The sequence below is a fragment of the Mus caroli genome, unplaced genomic scaffold, assembly GCF_978045245.1.
Source record: "Mus caroli unplaced genomic scaffold, Mus_caroli_1 scaffold_10, whole genome shotgun sequence".
In the NCBI taxonomy this organism is placed as follows: Eukaryota; Metazoa; Chordata; class Mammalia; order Rodentia; family Muridae; genus Mus; species Mus caroli.
Window position 1 is genome coordinate 85305884 of NW_028227265.1, and position 21761 is coordinate 85327644.

General features: G+C 45.0%; 1 protein-coding gene across 6 annotated transcripts in view; it reads right to left on the minus strand.

Annotated features, from left to right (window-relative positions):
- Positions 1-21761, minus strand: part of Fat1 (FAT atypical cadherin 1) — a 119540-nt gene that overhangs the window by 79232 nt on the left and 18547 nt on the right. The window lies entirely within an intron of this gene.

The window sequence follows — 21761 nt, forward strand, 5'->3', positions numbered from 1 at the left end:
ACTCTGTCTTAAGCTATATAATCTAGATCCCTCCCCCAACTGTAAATATATCCAAGGACAGCCTAAGGCTTGCTTGAAACCTTGGTTCAGGAGGGCAAGGCCAGCTGTGTGAGAGAACATGCTTTTATAATTTTATTCTATAAAATTTTATAAATTCCGGGTTGGCTCCCATCCAAGACTCACTACTGTTCCGTGCTTCATCCCTAGAAAAATGTGCCTTCCACACCTGAGCATTCCGAAGCAGGAGTGGCGCTGACACTTGGCCAGCAATCAGGGGACAAAAACACCGTCCCCACTTCCTCTTTAGGAAACTTGAAACAATCGCCATGCATTTTCCAAGGCAGTCAATATATCCTTGCACAAGTGAACAGCCAGGTGTTAATCGTTAACTCTGGGATAGCAGGGGCGAGAGAAGAGCATTAATGGTAGCACACAGACACTTTCAGGCAAACAACAGGCCCGGTAGCAATTCAGCAACAATGTAACAACTGTGAACAACATGGTGACCTCTCATTAAACACAATCGTGGCTTGGATTTAATACTTGGCTTTTAGTTGTGACTAGCTGGAAAGGTCAATCTCCGCCCACTTTGCCAATTCCTTTTATAATCTGAAAGTCATGAATTTAGGAATTAAGCAGCCAACCCCACTTATGCCTGAAACACTGTATCTTAGAGGGAAAATTAAAAGCTAACCAGTGCCCTCTATAATCCCTTGGGCAAGAAAGGTGAAGTACACAGGGCCCAGCCTCAAAGCCGAGATGCCAGCTGCAACCTGGAAGCACATTCCTCCCCTATCTGCCATCCTCGGAGGAAGCTCACCTTTCTTTCATTAGGGAAGGGTACTCCAAGGGCAATGAATCCCCATCAAACAAACTACCTCAGAAAGGCAAGGAAAGGGAGAACAAACCCTCCATTTCAGGAAGTAATACGCTGAACCCGGGCATTCCCTGCGTCCTTAAGTATTGTCTACCATAGCAGAGAGTCGTTCAGAACTGCAATTGGAGAGTGTACAGCCGCCACTGGTGTGAGAGAGCAATTTAATCTATACACTGATATTTGTTAGAGCATAATGTGCCTGGCCTAGAGACTCCTAGTTCAACGGAGAGATCTTCATATTCTTAAATTCAGATTTTACAATTAGAGCAGGAGAAAGGAGAGAAACTAAAAGCCCATGGCAGCTTTAGACATCCTAATAACAGATCGAGTGAGTCATCCTTTGTCCTCAGATACGGATTATACAATCAACACGTTTAGTTCTGGCTAACTTTTCCTTTGGGTATATTTTAGAGGTTCCTTTCTAGAACTTTTGGGAGAATTTCCCAAGTAAACTGCCTTCAAAAATGTATTTAGTCCTGCTTAAGACTTCCCGAATATGGAATTCTGTGACTGCTATAACTCATTTCTATAAAGCCGACAAACATTCTATGGCTTCTGTAACAGGCAAGGCTTTCTCTTAATTTCTACTCAGAATCTTTCCCTACAAGTGAAGTAAGAAGCATTGCCCTCTACCAACAAACAACGCTGGTAGGTTTTGATCTCTTGCTTAGTTTGGTAGGTTGCACCATAAAGCCCCGAAGATTTATTCCTGCATCTGTAGGTAATGGACAATTTCCAAGCACCCAAGTAAAGAAATCTGTTCCCTTTAGCTTCTGTAACATTACAATCAAACAAAACCTACCTGAAAACATGCACAGGCCTCTGAGTCCTATGCTGCCCGGCTGTCTGAGCCACCTAAGACAAGCCCCAAAGTGAGACCACAAATGGCCGAGGGGAGGCAAGCATTTGGAAATACAGCCCTGAAAGAGCTATAATCAAGAGACCCACTGAAGCAGGCAGGCACTGTCTCATTTACAAGCAATGGATTCCTTCCCTCCAGATGACTAAAGACACATCCATTCAGCATCTCGGCCTCTCAGATGAGCAGTACCCCCACTCCCCAAAGGCAGGAACCTTAGGTAGCTACCTTAACCATGTGTGCCCTTGGTTCTCCACCCGAATTCGTTAGGGCTCTCCTGACACATACTTCCATCTTTATCGAGTAGTTGGTGAGTGCTACATCCTACAGTGCAGTTTTTGTGAATTGCCGTAATTATAAGGAGAATACATTTCTGAGCTTCTGACTGTGCGCTCGCTCCTCCTTTTCCCAAGGGCTCACTCTTACCTCCTCTCATGTAAATCTGTACATTAACCTATCACAGCTCTCCCAGTGCAGCACTCTGCCTTGAGAACAAGTATCATGTGTATACTTAATTCCTAAACCCACAGTCTAAATGAGCAACTCTGAAATAGCTGTCATCTGCTGGCCCCTGTGCTCAGAACAGAACCCTTGGTTTCTATGGACTTCTCACCAGCTTTGCTGAATCGTGGGGAGGCAGGAACAGATATTGACTCATGATCACACAAGTGTCTGTAATACCCACTCACGGGCACAGGGACCAGAGGTCAGTCCTGGGTGTGGTTCCTCATCCCTCTCAGAGTTTTGTTTGTCGATTGTTTGGTTTTGGTTTTTGAGACAAGGTCTCTCATTGGCTGTCAGCTCCCTAAGTAGCCTAGGCTGGGGACCCAGAAGCCCTGATGACCCTCCTCTCCAGTCTCTCACTTAGGGTTACGAGCCTCACCCAGCCATTTTACGTGGTTTCTAGGAGGGCAATTCAGAGCCAAGCACTTTTGTGAGCGGAGCTACCAACACAAGCTTTCCTAACTTTTCAGCCTGAATTAAGAGCAAGAAATGGCTTGTTGCCTAAATGCAAATTTGTTCGTCTCATAGCATCCCGTAGTGAAGACTTTTGTCATTGAATCACTACTGCTTGTTATATATGTGTGGACACAGAAAGGGGGGTTATTTTGTAAAATAGGAACCACTTAGAGAAGGAAGGAAGAATGTATGTATAGTTTGGGAGTTTTAAAGGTAAAGTCACTTTTTAAATGTAAAAAGTCCCACGGCAACTAAAACCATACATTCTTCTTAAACCTGATGTTGCAGAGCAAGCAGCATCCAGCCAAGGAAAATAAAAGTACAACTTGACAGGTTTCTCCTACACAACCTTCACCAGGCACATGGGAGACATTGACTTTATAATAACGAAAAAAAAATTAAAAAAAAAAAACCTGAAACTTAATATATAAAAATGAGTCACAGGATGTTACTGGGACAAGAATCCAAAAAAAATCCAAGTTAAACCAGAGTACTGTCCCAAAGTTTGGCTTATTAAAAACACACTAGATTTGCAAACAAAGCCAGAACCTGAGCCCCGAGATCAACATCGGCTGTTTCCACGCTAAACGGTGCCTCTGGCCTAACTGGTACCGTTTTGATTTCATGAAGTCTAAATGACTCAAAGGCAGCAGCAAGACAGCCAAGACCCAGTAAACTGCAGGTGTGTTACTGTTTCCATCAAGAAATGTGGCAATCTGTTTTACCCCACCCCCACCCCCCACCTTAACCTACTGACCTAGGAACTCCGTTTCCTAGAATTCATGCATGCCAGGTCAATGAAGACACAGGGACAGGGGAGCCAGGTAACTGTACAAAAGTCACAAGGTGCACGCTGTTAGGCTCTGGGGTGCCATAGTTTACTGCCCCAGATCCTACTCTTGAAGGATGTTTACAGACCAGAAAAGGCTTTGCCCAGACTAAAGGGCTGCAAGCCAGTATGTCTGCTGTGGGGGAATCTACCTCACAGTGCTCACAGTAAGATGCAGATGTACATCAGAAATAGTTTCCACACGGCGATGTCCCGCAGGGTCTTCTCCTAAGCTTCATGTAGCCCTACATTTTCCCAGATTTCTACAATACTCTCCTTTTTCTTTTATGGAAAAATAAAGATTGTTTTTAAAAAAAAAAAAAAGGTAGTTCTTTCCTAATTTTGTCCCAGTGCTATGGAGAATCCACTCTTCAAGAAAAAAATCAACATTATGCAATCATTCTTTAAATTCCCCCCTTTCAAGACCTTTAAAGGGGACTTCAGAAGCCGGGCAGAAGCCCCAGCAGGAAACAAATTTGCAATTCAACAGACGCACCCACTGAGAGACTGCAAGATGCACCCTCGGTAGTTTTGGCAATAATTTCCTTTTATCATTCCTTTGCTCCTGAGAGCTTTTCAACTCAAAGCAAGCCCTGCAGAAGTTAATAGGCTCTTAATATGTTCTCCACTGCCTGAACCGATTCCCGTTCATAAGGTAATAGTGGGACCCCAGGGGCCCCTTTCACAGGGGCTTTAGCAAATCTCCTGCAGGGGGATGGCCCCTGGGCAGCTCAGCTTCTCTACAGAACAGGCAGTGACCTAATCAATAGGGTCCCTAGCAAGACAATTCCTACATTCACCAGCCCTGAAGAAATGAAGTGGGAGGGAGTTGAAGCTTTATTGAGGAATGAGATTTACCTGTCACCATGATGGTTAGCCCAGCGGGAGTTTAAAAAAAAAAAAAAAGCAGCTTTCAGCAGCGGTGGATTTCCTGGTCAACATCCAGCACTAAATAAACATATTTACTTAAGCTTCATTCACAACTTTTGATGTGAAACCTGCCCAAGCCTAACTGGAAACAGGTAGATTTTCTTTCTTTCTTTTTTGAGATACAAGGACAGCGGGGACAAGATGACATAGATCTAAATCGCCCATGTTCATTTACAAGCAATGACAGGAGAAGTACTGAGCATGTAAGAATAAACAGAAAAGTCGGCAGGTGTGCCTGTCCCTAAGTTTACACAGAAAGATCCCACAAGCCCTGAAAATATGGCCTCGTTAACAGAACGGAGCAAACAACACTGAAACCACACAGACAAAAGGTTTATGGAGGCACAACTACTTTTCATTAACGCCTCTTGTTTTTCTGAGAAGGGGAGGTGAGGTTTTTTTAATTGATCACACAAGTTAATAATTTTGGAAACCCATGGGACCTTCCCAGTTCACAGCTTACGATTTTCAAGTTCACTTCAAAATGGTGGGCCCAGACTAAATGAATCATTTGGAAGATTGCTCAGTAAGGAGCTGTTTTAAGCCATCTTGTGTAGGTGTGTGAGAAGTCAGATCTCACAGGTGAAGTTAGATTTACACACCACCCCGCCCCCCACAACCCGTTTGAGCGGAGCAGTTTCAATACAATGGATGTTCATTCACCCAGAATTTTCCAAAAGCTACCCACTGGACAGTTTTTATATAGGAACAAAGTTTGGGTGTGAAACTGATCAGTGGGTTCCTTCCCCTCTCCCACACACACACCCATTAAGAAGACAGCGCCAAAGTCAAATAATTACAAAATGAGCTCCCATCTGGCTGACACCAGCTTCAGTAAGTTACCTTTAAGAACTGCGTCGATGTTAAGGTTTTCAAGCCAAGTCAGAGGCCAGCGTTTCGCCATCAGCACCTCTGGACAAAGGCATTTCTGCCACAGCAGCGCAACAACACTTTTAAAGTCTTTGTTGAGACAGCATCAGGACAGGCAGCAGCAGCACTGGACTGTCTCTGCCAACCCTTCTCTCACAAGTGTGCACCAACCCATCACTGGGAATTCCACCATGGCCTTGCTTGGATGACAAGGCTTTGGTGGTGTCCCCTGCAAAACACCCACGGCAAAATGGAAAGAAAAGAGGTACCCACCAACGTAATGACCCACCCGATGCCCCCACACCCCACACCTCCAGCAACGGGAGGGGAAACTGTATTTTTTCTTTCTCACTACTAGTTTTTGTTTTTGTTTTGTTTTTTTTCAGATTTCAGTAGCCATATCCTAGGTTTGTAATTATCATGTTCCCCTTCCTCTATGAAGCCCTCCATAAATACCTAATGGCATTAGTTATTACAATGCACTACTTAAAGGGCATGGGAAACCAGCGGCTGGCTGAATCATAAGCAGGTAGCCCCAGACCAGCTAGCTGCAGGAGATAAGCCAGGGCCACACAGCTAGACTCTGGGAGAGAGAATAAACACGATAGTGCTTGCTGGAATTTTTTTAAAGGGATTGCAGATGATTGAGAAATAAACTTGGTTTCCCTGAACCAGCTCTGCTCCCGTCCTTCCCAATGCTCATAAGACAGAAAAAGACCGAAAGGCAAATCATCCGACACCCTGGAAGCATCCAGAGGATGAGTTCCAGATTCTAACTAATCTACGAGAGTGTGATGCTTTGTATATACTTGGCCCAGGGAGTGGCACTATTAGGAGGTGTGGCCTTGTTGGAGTAGGTGTGTCACTGTGAGTGTGGACATTAAAACCCTCTAGGGCTGCCCCGAACTCAGTCTTCCACTAGCAACCTTCACTAGCAACCTTCAGATGAAGAAGATGTAGAACTCTCAGCTCCTCCTGCACTATGCCTGCCTGGATGCTGCCATGTTCCCACCTTGATGATAATGGACTGAACCTCTGAATCTGTAAGCCAGCCCCAATTAAGTGTTGTCCTTTATAAGAGTTGCCTTGGTCATGGTGTCTGTTCACAGCAGTAAAACCCTAAGACAGGGAGTGGCTTGGTCAGACCTACCGGTAGTGCTATCCATACTAGACTCCAATAACTGGCTACCCAATGCTAACTGGCAAATTCATCCGGTACTTAAACCCTTGCTAACTGTTAAATTCATCCGGTACTGTCTTAACCTGTGTTGTGGCCCAATGGAACCCCAAGCAGGACTAGTCAATTTGAGACAGGCTGTATTATTTTAAACAAAGCACTGCAATTTAAAACTATCCTATGAAAAGAATGTGCGGCACTTTCCAACAACCTGATTTCCATCCCAGGGACCCACAGGGTGGAATGAGAGAACCCACTCCCACAAGCTGCCCTCTGACCACATAACAACTAGAATCTGTCACTCGAACACTACTCTGTTCAAAATGGCTACATGTCTATTTCCCCAGGTCAGTGTATCCAAAGACCCCAACCCTAACCTCAAATTCTCCAGACAGAAATTGCTATCGGGATGCGTGGTGAACTAGTCCAATCAATCACTTGAGAGAAAAAGACTTACTTCAGCTGATCTCAGAACACTCTCATATTCTGTTGCATTTATATCCAGCCCGTGAGTCTAACCTAAGTTACATTTTTGCCTAACACTAAGAAGAATTAAAATGTATCTTCAAGTTAGTTTTAACGCATTTCTTTCTTAATACATTATTTTTAATACATTTCTGTTTTGTTTTGCTTTTCGAGACAGGGTTTCTCTGTGTAGCCCTGGCTGTCCTGGAGCTCTCTTTGTAGACCAGGCTGGCCTCCAACTCAGAAATCCGCCTGCCTCTGCCTCCCGAGTGCTGGGATTAAAGGTGTGCGCCACCACACCCGGCAATACATTTCTATTTATGCTGAAATGTAAACAGAAATACCAAAAGTGTGGGTTAGTTTAAATAGAAATATATTTAAAATAGCCTGAAGATGTATTTTAATATGGTACTATGCTTTGGTATTTTTTTTTATAAAAAGTGGGCTATGTAAGGTAGAAGTTTAAGACACCAGTTATTTTCAGAAACCATTTTCAAAAGCCTGTAATTTCTTCAGTATACTTAACTTGTTCTCTCCCAACCATCTTCCTCTCCCCACCCACATACACATAAAAGAGAGAGAGAGAGAGAGAGAGAGAGAGAGAGAGAGAGAGAGAGAGAGAGAGGAGACATTGGATAAAAGTACCTATGCAGACTGAAACATGAACACAAAACCTGGAACACCTTAAAACCCACTAACAAGGTAGGTAGTCTGGTTTGAATCCCCCTACTAACAAGTCAACTGAATGTGGGAGAGGCAACAATGTAGCATTCCTGACGTTAAGAGAAGCCTGGGCACCTTTGAGTTCCTGGGGCCACCGTGATGTGAACATGACAGCCTACGCTGAGGACACACTATATCAAGCCAACACCAGAAACCTAGCTACAAGCTGTACTGTGACTAAGCCCAGAAGAACCTAGCAAAGAAAATACCGGTAGATGCTGCACAAATTGTGGCAGATAGCTCAGCCCAGGCTCTGAGTTTCCCTTCCCCTACTCCATGTGGGTCTTCCACATAATCTAGACTCTGCTTCCTACGCTGCTCAACCTTTCTAAAACTCGGATGCAGCTGTCTCTTCTGAAAAGGATTCCACACAGATGATGAGGAAGAAAGGGCTACTGTCCTTCAACCTTCCCAAGGTACATCCCCAAGGACACTTCTAATTTTATGCTTATACAGGTTAAAAGTTTAGAAGTCGAGGCCCAAATAGCAAGAAAGCGGACAAAGATTAAAAGTTTGTGCCGGGCGTGGTGGCGCACGCCTTTATTCCCAGTACTTGGGAGGCAGAGGCAGGTGGATTTCTGAGTTCGAGGCCAGCCTGGTCTACAAAGTGAGTTCCAGGACATCCAGGGCCACACAGAGAAACCCTGTCTTGAAAAAACAAAACAAAACAAAAAAAAGTTTGTTCAGATACAGTCACTAAAATAGGGTGTTTTAATGTATTTCCTGGAACTGTTTTTAGTTTTGTGCATATTATGGTCCTTAAAACAGTTTGGCCAACCAGGAATGGGGTATGGGTTTATAACCCCAGCTACACGGGAGAACGAAGAGAGAGGTTTGCAGACTCTAGACTGCCTGAACTACTGAGTGAGTCCAAGGCCAGACTGAAAAAACTGGTGAGATCTGTCTCAAAAAAACAAATGTAAAAAGAAGGCTAGGCTCATCAGGAGAACACTTGCCAAGCACACAGGCAAGGCTCTGTTCTCAGTCCCCAGTATTCCAAAGAAATGGGGGGGGGGGGGGCAGGGGAGCTCTGGTCACTTAATTACCTCCCATTATTCAACTGAGCTTTTAAGGAGTTTGCTTCTAAGTTAATGGCACCCACCAACAGAACCATTCAGATTATTATCGTGTATCTGTGTTCACCATGTGGGTCAGAGGGCGCTTGTGTGGAAGCCAGAGGAGAATTCTGCACAGGAGGGAGTCAGTCCTCTCCTGCAACACTGAAATGGCTTCCAGGACTGAACTCCGGTACAAGTAGCTTTACCTGGTCACTGCATGTGCTCAGCTCAATGCAGACAGCTTTAAAGGTACTGTGAACTTTAGAAGCAGTTATTAAAACTGCAGCTTTAAGAAACTCATTTAACAATGCCAACCAAATATAGCTTCCACTACTTAAGAGAGTCGGACGAGAACTCAAGGCTTGGCCAAATGAATGGCATGAAAGGGATGGGTCTTCGAACATTTCTCAGGAGGATTATAAAGCACGCTATCACCATTCTGCAACTGCAGGGAAATACTTCACACCCCAGGAACACGCATAGACCGGGAGAGGAGCCTCAGAATCGGAGACTCTTCATTCTAGGCTTTAGAATGCAGTTTGACAAATGAAGCTGTTTCTAAAGAGGGGGAAATAGAAACCCAAAGAGGTCAGCATCATGGCTGAACTCACTTCTTGTTCTAATTCTTACCTTGGCACGTTGACAAAAGAATGCTTTTCAAGTGAAGAAAATAGCCATCACCTAAAAAGAGCGAGCCAAGCCACAGAACAAATGTATAAGGTCTTTCCAGCAGTGTTTATTTAGGTGCTTGCCTTTACCATTTTATGATAATCATTTTGATGTCAATTTTTTACACATCCAAGGAAGGCTTGATGCATGCTCTTGGGCCAGGCAGAGCTCTAAGGCTTGAGACACAGAGCAGCCTCTGCCTCCACAGACCCTGCCTTCTAGGCGGACAAGGCAGATTTTAAAAATGCATCCACATAATTATTAAAATGTACCATAAGTAGAACAAATTTTAAAAACCTTTGGCCCAGAGGGGGAAGAGAACGGGCTAAGCCAAGGATGTGCGAAAATCCCTCACAGAGACCCACTATTTTATAAGCTAACTTTAAAAAAGTGATTTGAACAGAGGTGCTCTGCATGGCTTGACATGGGTTATTAAATGAAACTCCCAGGGCTGGGTGTGGGATAGCTTCCCACTAGTTATTGCTTGGAGAGGACCCCAGAGGTCTCCAAAACAACATAAGCTATTGCTCTTGGTTGCCCACCAGAACTAAATGGTAAGACTCTATTGCTGGAGACAAAACACACTTTGGTTACAGGACACAGAAAAAAAATCAGGTTGCGAGTGACCTGAAAATTCCCTCCCTGCTGGTGTGTTCTCTAGCTCTGGCAGATGATATGCAGATGATAAACCCAGAGAGAATATATCAATGGTCCTAATCAGCGCTTGACCCTGAGTGCCACAAAACTGACCTGCCAGGCAAGACACGCCTACTGGGGCCATAGTGGCGTGAAGGTTCTGGGGGACGATCAATCACTTTCCGATTAGATCTGAGGCCCGCTCCATAGGAGGGAATTCATGAAGGGTGCTGTAAATCTGGTCAAAAGTCAAAGGCTTGGGAGATCGTAGAGTCCAGGAGGGGAGCCTACTATTGCTGTTTTGTTGTCAAAATCACCTTCTCAGCACTTATATTCATAATACTGCTACCCCTATAGCAAGTCCCTCAGCCAGGGCTCAGGAACACTTTGGATGAGAGAGGCAGAAAGAGCATGAGAGTCAAGGGATGGGAGGGTGCCGAGAAATCATGTCCTCTGCCTACCGCAGGGCCACTGTACTCAAGCTCGCTACAGCTTAGCGTCTGTACAAGGTGCGTACAAAAAGAGTAGCCAACATCCTAGCAGGTAGCAATGGCTGGCCTCAGTTTAGGGAAGGAAGGAGGGAGGGAGGGTGGGCCATGAAGGAAGAGGAAGCTGAGATTAGGTAAGATAAAAAAAAATTGAAAGCCCTTAAATCATAATGTTATACTCTATGCTGTGATGCTTATTAATTAGGTCTTTCTGGTAGCAATAACACAGACAATTAAAGCCCAACACAAATTATCTGTGTTCACGCTTCTCTAATCAATACCCGACAGCTGTATAATGTTATCCCAGTATTATAAAGAAACACTTTCTGGGGGAATATTTCTACCATGTGCATCCCTCCTGCCTTGTGTCCGTCCCCTCAAACCCCAGCAGAAAACACCACACCTCTAAAGATCCTTCCAAGGCATTTCCATCTGAAATAATGGCTTCCATTCTGTTGCCTATAATAACCAAATGACCTCAGCATCAACAGGGCCAGCTCACCCGCCTTTAAACAGCTTAACCATCTTCGGCTGAACAACAAATCCCAAGATTGAAAAACACCGAACAATACTGGTTTGGTTTATCCAAAGATGGCTGTCAAGAAACATCAACTGTGTGTCATGTCGTCTTTTTATAAAAGATGAGAAGGAATATGTTTGCTGGGTGTGTAGTCAGGTGTGGGGGAGGGGATACCTCTGCGGGGCCCATGCTGAGGCATCCTCTCCCCCTGAGGGACCAGCTTCATGATGGTATAATATAGAATAGTGTTTATTCAGGGCAGGCGGGGGGGGGGGGAGCGGAGCAGAGAGAGAAACGCAGAGTAGAGGCCGGCCATGAGCACATGGAGAGGCGGAAAGGGAGTGGAGGGTAGGGGAAGGAGCAAGAGGACAGAGCAAGAGTAAGAAGAGAGAGAGGAGGGAGCGAGCAGCCCCTTTTATAGTGAGTCAGGCACACCAGGCTGTTGCCAGGTAACTGTGGGGCGGAGCCTAGACTAAGTGCTATCATGTCAGGTATCAGGATAAACCGGAAGTGTCCTAATGTTAAGTGGACTCCAGACTCAAATTACATGAGTGTCACTGCCTTTAAGCCACAGATCAGATGTCTGCCACTGGTACCCTGACTTCATCTTCCCCCAAAGGTGTTTGAACCTCTTTCGTAATGAACAATAACCTCTCAGAAGAATCGCTTTCGTGGTTTGTTTTTGTTTTGTTTTTGTCTTAAATAAGAGGCCTACTCATAAATCTAACCTAGTTTATGAAATCCTACATACCTTGATTTATAAGTCCGTGTGGACAGGAAACTTGAGTCTTTGAGAAAACTGACTTTGCTACTGAAGTGTGAGTTTTCTGACAGCTTACCCAAATAAAGAAAGACATGCTAGTAGTGGAACAAGAGTGGTCATCTGGCTCACCTAAGGACTCAATGGGTGCCCAGAGAGCTGCTTACCTTAAATAAAAATAGCCCGTAATGTTAACTTTTGCAGCTGTGTACCTCACACAACTCAACGGGGAGGCAGCATGGGCTTACCAAAAAAAAAAAAAAAAAAAAAGCTTAGCTACATTGGGTTAAGTGCCCTGTCATGTATATAAGACGCTCATTCAAATGAACATCATTACCATCAGGTACCCTTCCTCTCTAGGTCAGTCTCCAAGGCAACCTGTGAAGACTGGCAACTTTGGGACACTGGAACAGAGGGATTTAAAGCTGGGGCCTCTAAGGACACGGCAGGTCCCTCAATAGAGCCTCAGCCCAGGATTGAGCACAGGCTGCGCTCCTCAACCTGCTCAGCCTCTGAAGGCAGATCAAACATCTTTTATCAGAGCTGCAAAGCGTCTGTGGCAACCAAACACACCGAGCAATGCTGTCTCTCGAGGTTCAGATCTAGGTATCGGGGACGTAGGAAATTTGCACAATCTTCATAACTATGATTATGATGTCAGTCGGTTGCTTGTTCACCCACCAGAAACTATGTGCTGCAGTGTTGGCCAATGTGCTTAGCAGAGAGATGATTACGGCTGGACTCTGTCCTTGGGTCCAAGGAGACAGAAACGGAAGAGCCAGATACCAGTCCAGTGAGTACACCATCCCCTTGAACCCAGAGGAGCAGCAAGACCTGGTGCTAAGGAAAATCTGCTCCAGGGAAGTAAGAAAGCACCAATTACTTATCAAACCAACCTTACAGATTATCTACTATTGACTGCCAATTCTAAGAATCCAAGGGGAAAGGACTTAGAATTTCCCACAATGAGCAATCTACAAGACAAGAACGGCTTTTTTTAAGCACATAAAAAGAACAATCAGTTCCATATGAAGAAAGAGGCTCGTGAAGAAAGCATCTGTATGCAGAATTATGTGTGGGATGGGAAGAAGCGGATCACGTGGTGGAAGTAGACCCAGAAGCAGGAGGATGGAAAAGCCAGGAAAGCCAAGGCAAGCCTCCCCCAGGGCAAGGGGATGGGAGCGGGGGCAGGGCTAGCTCCACAGATCAATCAAAGGGGAAGTAGGGAATCAGTGAGGGGGGCACACAGACTCTATCAGGGAATCAGGGAGCGAGCTTACATGCATCACACACTGACCACAGAGCTGGGAACTTGAGGCCACACGGGCCACAGAAGGGTTAAGGGGAAGATCATGAATGATGGAGGAGGTCCACAGGAAAGGCAGTATAGAAAGCTGTAACTGTATTACAGTTGAAATCACACTGACTTCTGGCACACTCCTGTTTTATCAAGAAGGAATATTTCAAGGTGCAATGGCAGAAATCAATGCGCTTAATCTCGGTTCAGGGTCACGTCTGCAACCTTGAGTGAAAAAAAAAAAAGGATACAATAACAGAAGGAGTAGCATCTAAGTAAATATACGCACAGATTACCGTGACACAATTGAGGCCACAGCCTAGATAAAGGCTCGTTATAACAGATGGGACACACTGCAAGCACCCAGTAACCATCCACTAAACTATCTATCCAGTGACCTATCCAGATGAGGAGGATGAAGGGTGTGGGGTGGGAGAAGCTCGCCAGCGGCAAGGCCATGAGATAAACGATCACCAACTAAAAGGGTATCAAAATAGCCAGGTAACGCCTAGTTTGAAATGTGTGTGTGTACACACATATATATGTATGTCTATACACACACACACACACACACATTTTTTTTTCACAGAATTCCATTCCATAGGTTAGTTCTTCAGCCATGAAACAGGTTCAGTGCAGATAAGGAATAGCTTAACCGGCAAGGCAAGCTAAGCTAAATGATGAAGTCGGCCCTCAATGTTCATACATGTTTCTTGCTTTGCATCATTGCTGCGAAGCTGGAGAGCTGCCAACTCACAAGCAGAGGCATGTGTCCTTGAATGGCAATCTTCTCAAGTCCATTTATTCCTGGTAACAAAGTCATGAAAGACTCGTGGCACTAGGTCTTATATGGCGAACACACAATACTTACAGCCAGCAAGGTGTTAAGAATAAATCAATAGATGCGGGGCAATAACCACAAAATAACACAATGAACAAAACATAAAGCTGAAATATTAAAAACTTGGCCAATCCTGCATGCCAAGCTAAAAAAAAAAAAAAACATCTGTGATCAAAACAAAAGCAACTTAATGGTTGTGGGGTTGAAAATTCAACATGGGCAGATATCTAAGGTGTTAAAATCTATTTTCATAATCATAGAAGGTGGTTAGATGAGAAAAGACCAAATATTCACTGAGCATTACATCTTTATACACACAGGCCACGCATCAAATTATGAACATCCAAACCTTCTACCCTCTTAGAACACAAGAACAGCTCCTTGACAGCAAGCACAGTGTTAGACTGGCTTTCTTATCTTACTAAGCACCAGATGGTGGTGGGGACAGCTGCAGGAGCCAGAGCACCAGTAAGAACAATGTCTGAGCACCATGACCACAAGGAACTCAGGGCAAAGGGGAAGCACACATGAGATTAGCTTCAGCTACCCCGCAGGGTACACTGGGTTTGAAGGAACCTAGTAACTATCTAAAGCAGTGGTCCTCACCCTCCCTAATGCTGCGGCCCTTTCATTCAGTTCCTCGTGTTGTGAAGACCCTCAACCATAAAACTTCTCGTTGCTACTTCATAACTAATTTTGCTACCCTTCTAGGTCATGATGTAAATAGCTGTGCTCTATCATTTTCGTAGGTGACCCCTGTGAAAGGGTCATTTGACCTTTCCAATGGTCTTAGGTAACCCCCTGTGAAAGGGTCATTTGACCCCCAAATGGGTCATGACGCACAGGCTGAGAAGCGCTGATCTAAAGCACCATTTCCACTAGGCTGGGGAGTCTGCATGCTCAACATTCCAGAAGGCAGGCTTTTCAGGGATGCTGCAGCATGTGCTTCTGGTCACAAGCATGGCTGAAGCGCATGCCAGTCTTGGTGCTGAAATACAGTACAAGGCTCTGAGGAAATCAGGCCCCTAGATTCCACCCCACCCCCTCACCTCCCACCCCCGTTCATGTCCACGCCTAAAAAGTAGGGTTCAAGCTTCCAAGACAGCCAGAAGTCAGGCAAGAGCTTTGAAGTGGGTTTCCTCTGAGCATTCCTCTGGGTACCACAAAGTGAGAAGCACTAGGAAGTGCAAGTGAGAAGCAATAGGAAGCTCTCCTGTACCCAAGCGGCCTTGGGCAAATTCCCTACTCTCCTTCCCCATAAGTGTTAGCTTCCGTGAAACGCAGGCCAAGTGTCTGGTAGTTTGTAAAAATTAAGAAGTGAATTCACATAAAGTGCTTACAACAGTTCCTGTTGTTAGGATTCAGAAAGTGGCTCCTGCTTACTTTTCTGTGTTGTTTGTTTGTTTGTTTCTATTTTGTCTGGGGGGGAACAGGATGTTACTACATACATGGCCCAGGCTGGTTTCGAGCTTGTAACTGGCTGTGTTTTATTATGCGGATGCTCACTGTGTTATCCCTAACATGGATAACCTTATACCTTCTAGCTCCCATGCCCCACGCTTCATTTGAACCTGAAGGCATGGCAGTAAGAGAAGGTAGCAGAGTTCTGAAAACCTTGTAAAGACTTCTCTCCTCCGGTCCAGAACTTCACAGAGCACGGAAAGCATCAACTTGGTAAGCACCACAACAAATAACCAAAGAAAGGCCACTACTGTTTCCTTTCAAAACACAAGGGAGTAGCCTGGGTTGCTAATTGGATTTCACTTACACCTTTAAAAAAATCCTCCTGCCTCAGGAGCCTTTGCAGCAGCAGGCCAGGCAGCCTGACCTGCCTCAACCAAACCCAGCAACCACATACCTTCAAAGATGATTCCTGCCACAGCCTGACTTTCTGTCTCACTGGGGCTGGGGAGTAAATTTTTCTCCTCAACTCTGCTAGAAGAACAAAAGGGGGGTGGGGGGGGGGGCAGACAGCAGCTGCTGCCACTTAAGGGAGGAGACAGAAACACAAAAGGCCTTTCACCAGCACATTTCTTACCTCCCGAACAGGCCTCCCACCCTTGTCTCTTTTTAAGTTCCTGTTCCTGTCGAGATGTTTTAGACCCAGTTCCAGTGAGGGTAACTGTTCCCACCACAGCAGTCACCACACCACCAAGGGCCACCCAGCTCCCCAGCAGTCATGGCCAGGGAAGACCTGCCTTTCAGGAACAATACAAAATGACCATAAGATCTATCCATACATACATACACACACATACACACACACAATATCCTTCGTAAAGTTAGAATACAACGTATTTCAGACTGGGACAAGTAACTACATAACATTAATATATTCAGACTTCCAGAACATTCTCCTTCTCGATGAGGTCAGCAGTCATGTTGGCTTGAACAAGAATTCTTTCTGCTTCCACCACAGAAACAGTATCCACCCCACAGAGGAAGGCCAGGGGCCAACCTCCAGAGGAACAATGCCAGAATCAGTGACTAAGATGTGCCCATCAGGAGAACACCATGACCTGTACCCTTAAGAGAAAAGCAGTCTGTCCTCGGCCAGGCCTAGTGGTAGAAGCCAGCAGTCCCAGCTACTCCAGAAGAGCTGGGGCAGGAGTGACCACAGATGGCAAATTCAAGGCGTACCTGGGCCACTTAGCAAAACCCTATACCAAAACTTGAAACAAAAGCTCTGAGAATACAGCTCATGGCAGAGTGTTTGCCAAGCATCAGATGGATGGATGGATGAATGGATGGACTGACAAATGGAGGAAGTAGGTAGGTACATACAGCCTTCACTTTCCCTTCTATATCTCAAATAAGGTGGTTTCTCTTGTTACAACAGCTAGATTTCCATATTAATTCATTCCAACTTTCCCATGGAAACAAACATAAATTTCAGTACTGAAAACACGATGACAGCCTACCAGTAACACGGTGCTAATTAGCTTACAATTTGTTTTTATCTTAGTCAAAGACATGGATTCCCCCCAAAAGAGCAGTTAGAACCGGGAACACTCTGAGATGTGTTCCCGTACCAACCCAACACTGAACCACACTCCTCCAGAATGAAGAGAAATTGTGCCCCCCTGGCATGGTATTACCCCACCCACTGTGGAAAAGAGAGTCAACCAGCGTGTCGACACCATTAACAGCTAAGAAGCACGGCTAAGCATTCCTGCAGACTCACTTAAGTCTCCGAAAATGGCGTAGTACCGTGGTCCTCAAGCAAGGACAGACATGGGGGACAAGTGAGCTAAGCAATTTGTTCAGCGATGTGCGTATGGAAGGGAAGCTCTTTCTCTTTTCTGCTACAGGTCAAAGCTCACAACAAGGCAACCAAGAGCCACGGCAAAAAGGAGCGGAAAGCTGAGTGTAATATGGATGAGCCCAAATCTAAATGCCAGCCCAGACATGCATTAAAGACACCACAAAGCCTTTCTATTAATTCCTTTTTAGAATTCCCAGCAAGGCTATTTTTAAGTGTGTGTGTGTGTGTGTGTGTGTGTGTGTGTGGTGTGTCTGGGAACACAGGTGTGTGCTGGATGATAAGCACATGATCCTACACTTGGGAGCTACAGTCCAGTTTTTCCTCGATTCTCATCAGGATTTCCTGAAATGGTCTCTCAGGGAACTTGGTGGTTAGTTGATTCGGCCAGACTGTCTGGGCAGCCGGGGCAAGCTTCAAGGATCTGCATATCTACCCACATCCTTGCACTACCTAGGGGCCAGCACCACTCTGACTGGATTTACTTGCATGGGTACCGGGGATGCAAATTCAAGTCTACTTGGCACACACTCTCCCTATTGAACCACTTGCTCGGCCCCTTCAGAGACTTCAAGAGCCGTAATTAGAGCTCAGGAAATTGGGACTCAGAGAAGACAAGCTTTCCCACACAATGCTCTACCCTTGCAAACCCTCAAGTGGCAGGGTGATCACATCGGTCCGGATCTGTGAGAGTCGCTGGGACCCAAAGGCTGCTCAGCAAAACATACCAAGAGATGTCAGATGGACAGGCGACTGCCACCCCCACCTTGAAACTACACAGCAGTTATAGCAAAACAGATTCGAAACTCACAACTGGTAAGGCTGTGTATTTTAATCACGTATTTTAGGGGGTCTGTAGAATTTTCTTAATTACTATTTTGTGGGTGTTTGAAATTGACATGGATAAAGAAAGAGAAGACTCCCAAACAGAGCAAGAATTAGATGTCGGTTGCTGGATTGTTCTCTGACCTGTAAGAAGCCCGTAAAAAGGGACACACATCTGACGGTGTTGAAATAGTTAAAGCCACCACAAAAACCTGCTCACACTACTCAATCTTCACGAGCAGCTGAAAGCCAAAGGCAAGAGGCAGAAGGAAGCTGTTTCTGGGTCTCCGGAGCCAAAACAGTTGTCCCAGTTTCCTTCGCTGGTGCATTCATTTTTTTTTTTTTTTAAAGAAGCAACTTGGGAGAAAGAAGTCTGTTGCATCTTACACTTCCAGGTTGCACTTGGATCACTGCGGGAAGTCGGGACACTGGCTTATCTCCTGTGGCTTGCTCAGCTTGCTTTCTTACGCAACCGCCACCCAAGACCATCTGCCCAGTGAAGGAACACCCACAGTGGGCGGGTCTTACTCATATCTATCAGCATTCCAAAAAAAAAAAAAACTAAACCCCACAGGTATGACCACAGGCCAATCGGGTGGAATCATTTATCAACTGAGGGTTCCTCTTCCCAGTTGACTCCAGTTTGTGTCAAATTGACAAAGCAACTGGCACAGCAGCTCTGCTCAGGCCCTGATCACTGGGCACAGTATCAAGCACACCCATGGCACAGGAAGTAGGTGCAGTGGCAATGGGCAGAGAGCAAAGTGCTCACCTGACGTCAGACATTCCCACCTCCAGCTTCTTTGCCTTTTAAGGGCTGTCTTCTGTGAGGTCCCCCACTCTTCCCAAACTGTCCCTACTTTTCTTCATTAGACAGGTACCTTTCTATACTTCTATACTTGTCAAATGAAATAATTAGCTTGCTAACTTTAGTTCTGTGTATATTTATGTTAATATCTATGTGTGTCCACATGAATCACATGTATATGCAGATGTGTAGAGGCCACTGAGTGTGTTCTTCAATCTCTCTCTCTCTCTCTCTCTCTCTCTCTCTCTCTCTCTCTCGCCCTCCCTCCCTCCCCTCCCTCCCTCTCCCTCCCCCACCCCCACGTCTTCCTAAGGAAGATGAGGAACCCTGAGTTCCAGGGACTGAACTCTGGTTGTCAAGGCCTTGTGCAGAGAGCCCTCACTTCCAAGCCATCTTGCAGGCCCTTCATCTTATATTCTTAAACAAGGTCTCTTCCTGAACCCAACGTGGCTAGGCTGCCCAGGGACAGAGCTCCAACCGTGTCTGTCTCCTGAGGACAGGATTCAACTCCTCATGCTTGTACAGCCAACGCTTTTCCTTTACCACTAACCCCTCAATCTTAGCATTTCTACTCTGTTAGACATGGTTTTCCTGAAGAAATTTAACACTTAATACCCAATCTCCTGGCTAGAAATCTACAAAATAATAGGTCAGATAAATTTACCATCCAACATACATTGTTTCAATACAATAGTTCAAAGTCTAACTAGTACATCATTTATACGATCTCAGAAACCATATACACACACCACCGCACAGGGAGAATATTCCTCTGTAAAACAAGAAGAACCAGGGAATAATGACTTAGAAACATTCTAGCTTCACTCTCACCTTTGACTATAATTATAGACGTGTGTAAGAGTCTTTCATACGGTAACCAATCTCACTCCCTAGAATCCCGGTGCCTCCCCCACCTCCCCTCCCACTAAATTACCACTGGAAAAAATCCGTGGCCACTGCACACTGCTCTGGACCTATTTCAGGATGCTATCCATCCTGTTTCCTTCTCCCCATTTGGCAGCGGGAACAACCCCATCCCTTACATTTATAGGTGAAAAATACCAGTTTCTATGTGATCCTTTTTAAAAAGCAAACTATTTTCACAAAAATAAAAAAAAAAAAAAAAAAAAAAAAGGCAGAGCCAAAAGGCAGTGCTCATAATTTAAGTCACGAAGAGAATGCAAATTAAGGCTCAAATTATATTTTGTGACTCAACTTTAACTCCTAACAGCTCCTTATAGGCTTGGAAATTTATATTGAGAGGGGGTAAAAAAACTGTTAAGGATAACTTCCCAGAAAATCTACAGGAAAAGTATCAATTTCAACCTTAACTCTTGAGTATTCTTCAATATTGATACTGGTCCACCAATTCTGATTTCTACTGGACAGAAGGGCACCCCTCCAAAAGGTGTCTGCTCCAGAAGACTGATTACCAAACACTATTGATTACGCCATTTTCCTCTGCCTTAAACTAATTCTGAGAAGTCCATTTGAGTGACGCTAGTGAAATATAATCACTGAGGGGAAAGCCCCTTGACTTAATAGAAAGCATAATTCTAGTGAGCCTGAAGCCTTCGAATCATGTTCTCAGGCAAAGGTTCTATTTTCCAGATGCTGGGCACCCTAAGATAGGGTGACTTCTGGCTAAAATACTGCAGGCTTTTGTTCTTGTCTTATGTGTCCAGTATTACCAAACAAATCAAATTTTAACATAATAAAAAGGATCTTCTTAGAACACACAGATCTGTGAAAGAACATCAAGGAGACCTGTAAACTATGTCCCACCCAGACCTTACTGATTGAGACATTGCATTTCCCTGCGTTTACCACACTCAGAAGGCAGGGCAGTCAAAGCCAAAACCTTCATCAATTCACCTATTACGTTACTGTTTATGAAGCAGTTTCTGTGCACTCTAAAGAACTAGATGTCAGAGGTAAATAACCTGCCCCAGAAAGCCCACATCCATCGGAACACTGACCTGTAAGGACAGATCTGTGTCCTCAAAGGAAACAGTATCCACTCAAGAATTGGACACTGGAGAGGGGCGGCGGTTGGGGGAGTAGGGGCTTATCTAGGGGGTAGCAAGCCTTTAATCGCAGCACTTGGGAGGCAGGCATACATCTGAGTTTGACTACACAGTGAGTTCCAGGATGGGCAGACACAACCTGTCTGGGAAAAAAAAACAAAAAACAAAAACCAAAAAACCTGGCTACCTCAGAGATTCCAGGAACTGAACTGTATTCTGGAGAAAAACAGTATGTTATAGCAAAACACCAACACCAGTTCCAAAACCTATTAAAAAACCCAACACGTTACTTAATGACTTCCTCACATAAACCTTGATGCAGCCCATCTGTGTATAGAATGCCTGCCTAGCATGCAGAGGTTATAGGTTCAATTCCCCCATACCACAAAGCATAACAAAACAAATTAAAAGAAAATGGAATGTCTCCATCTTATAGATTAAATAGTTCATTTTGGGAAGATCCTGACTGAAAGAGGCAGCCTGTGATGGTTTGTCTATGCTGAGCCCAGGAAATGGCACTATTAGAAGGTGTGGTCCTGTTGGAGTAGGTGTGGTACTGTGGGTGTGGGCTATAACACCCTCATCCTAGCTGCCTGGAAGTCAGTATTCTGCTAGCAGCCTTCAGATGAAGATGTAGAACTCTCAGCTTCTCCTGTACCATGCTTCCTGCCTTGATGATAATGGACTGAACCTCTGAACCTATAAGCCAGCCCCAATTAAATGTCCTTTATAAGAGTTGCCTTGGTCATGGTATCTGTTCACAGCAGTAAAACCCTAAGACACAGCCACCAGCCAGGTATTTTCAGTTCAACCTTCCACTACCCTACACAGCCTCTCAAAGCCTGAAGGGCATAGAGCAGATGATAAAGTAGTTTTAGTG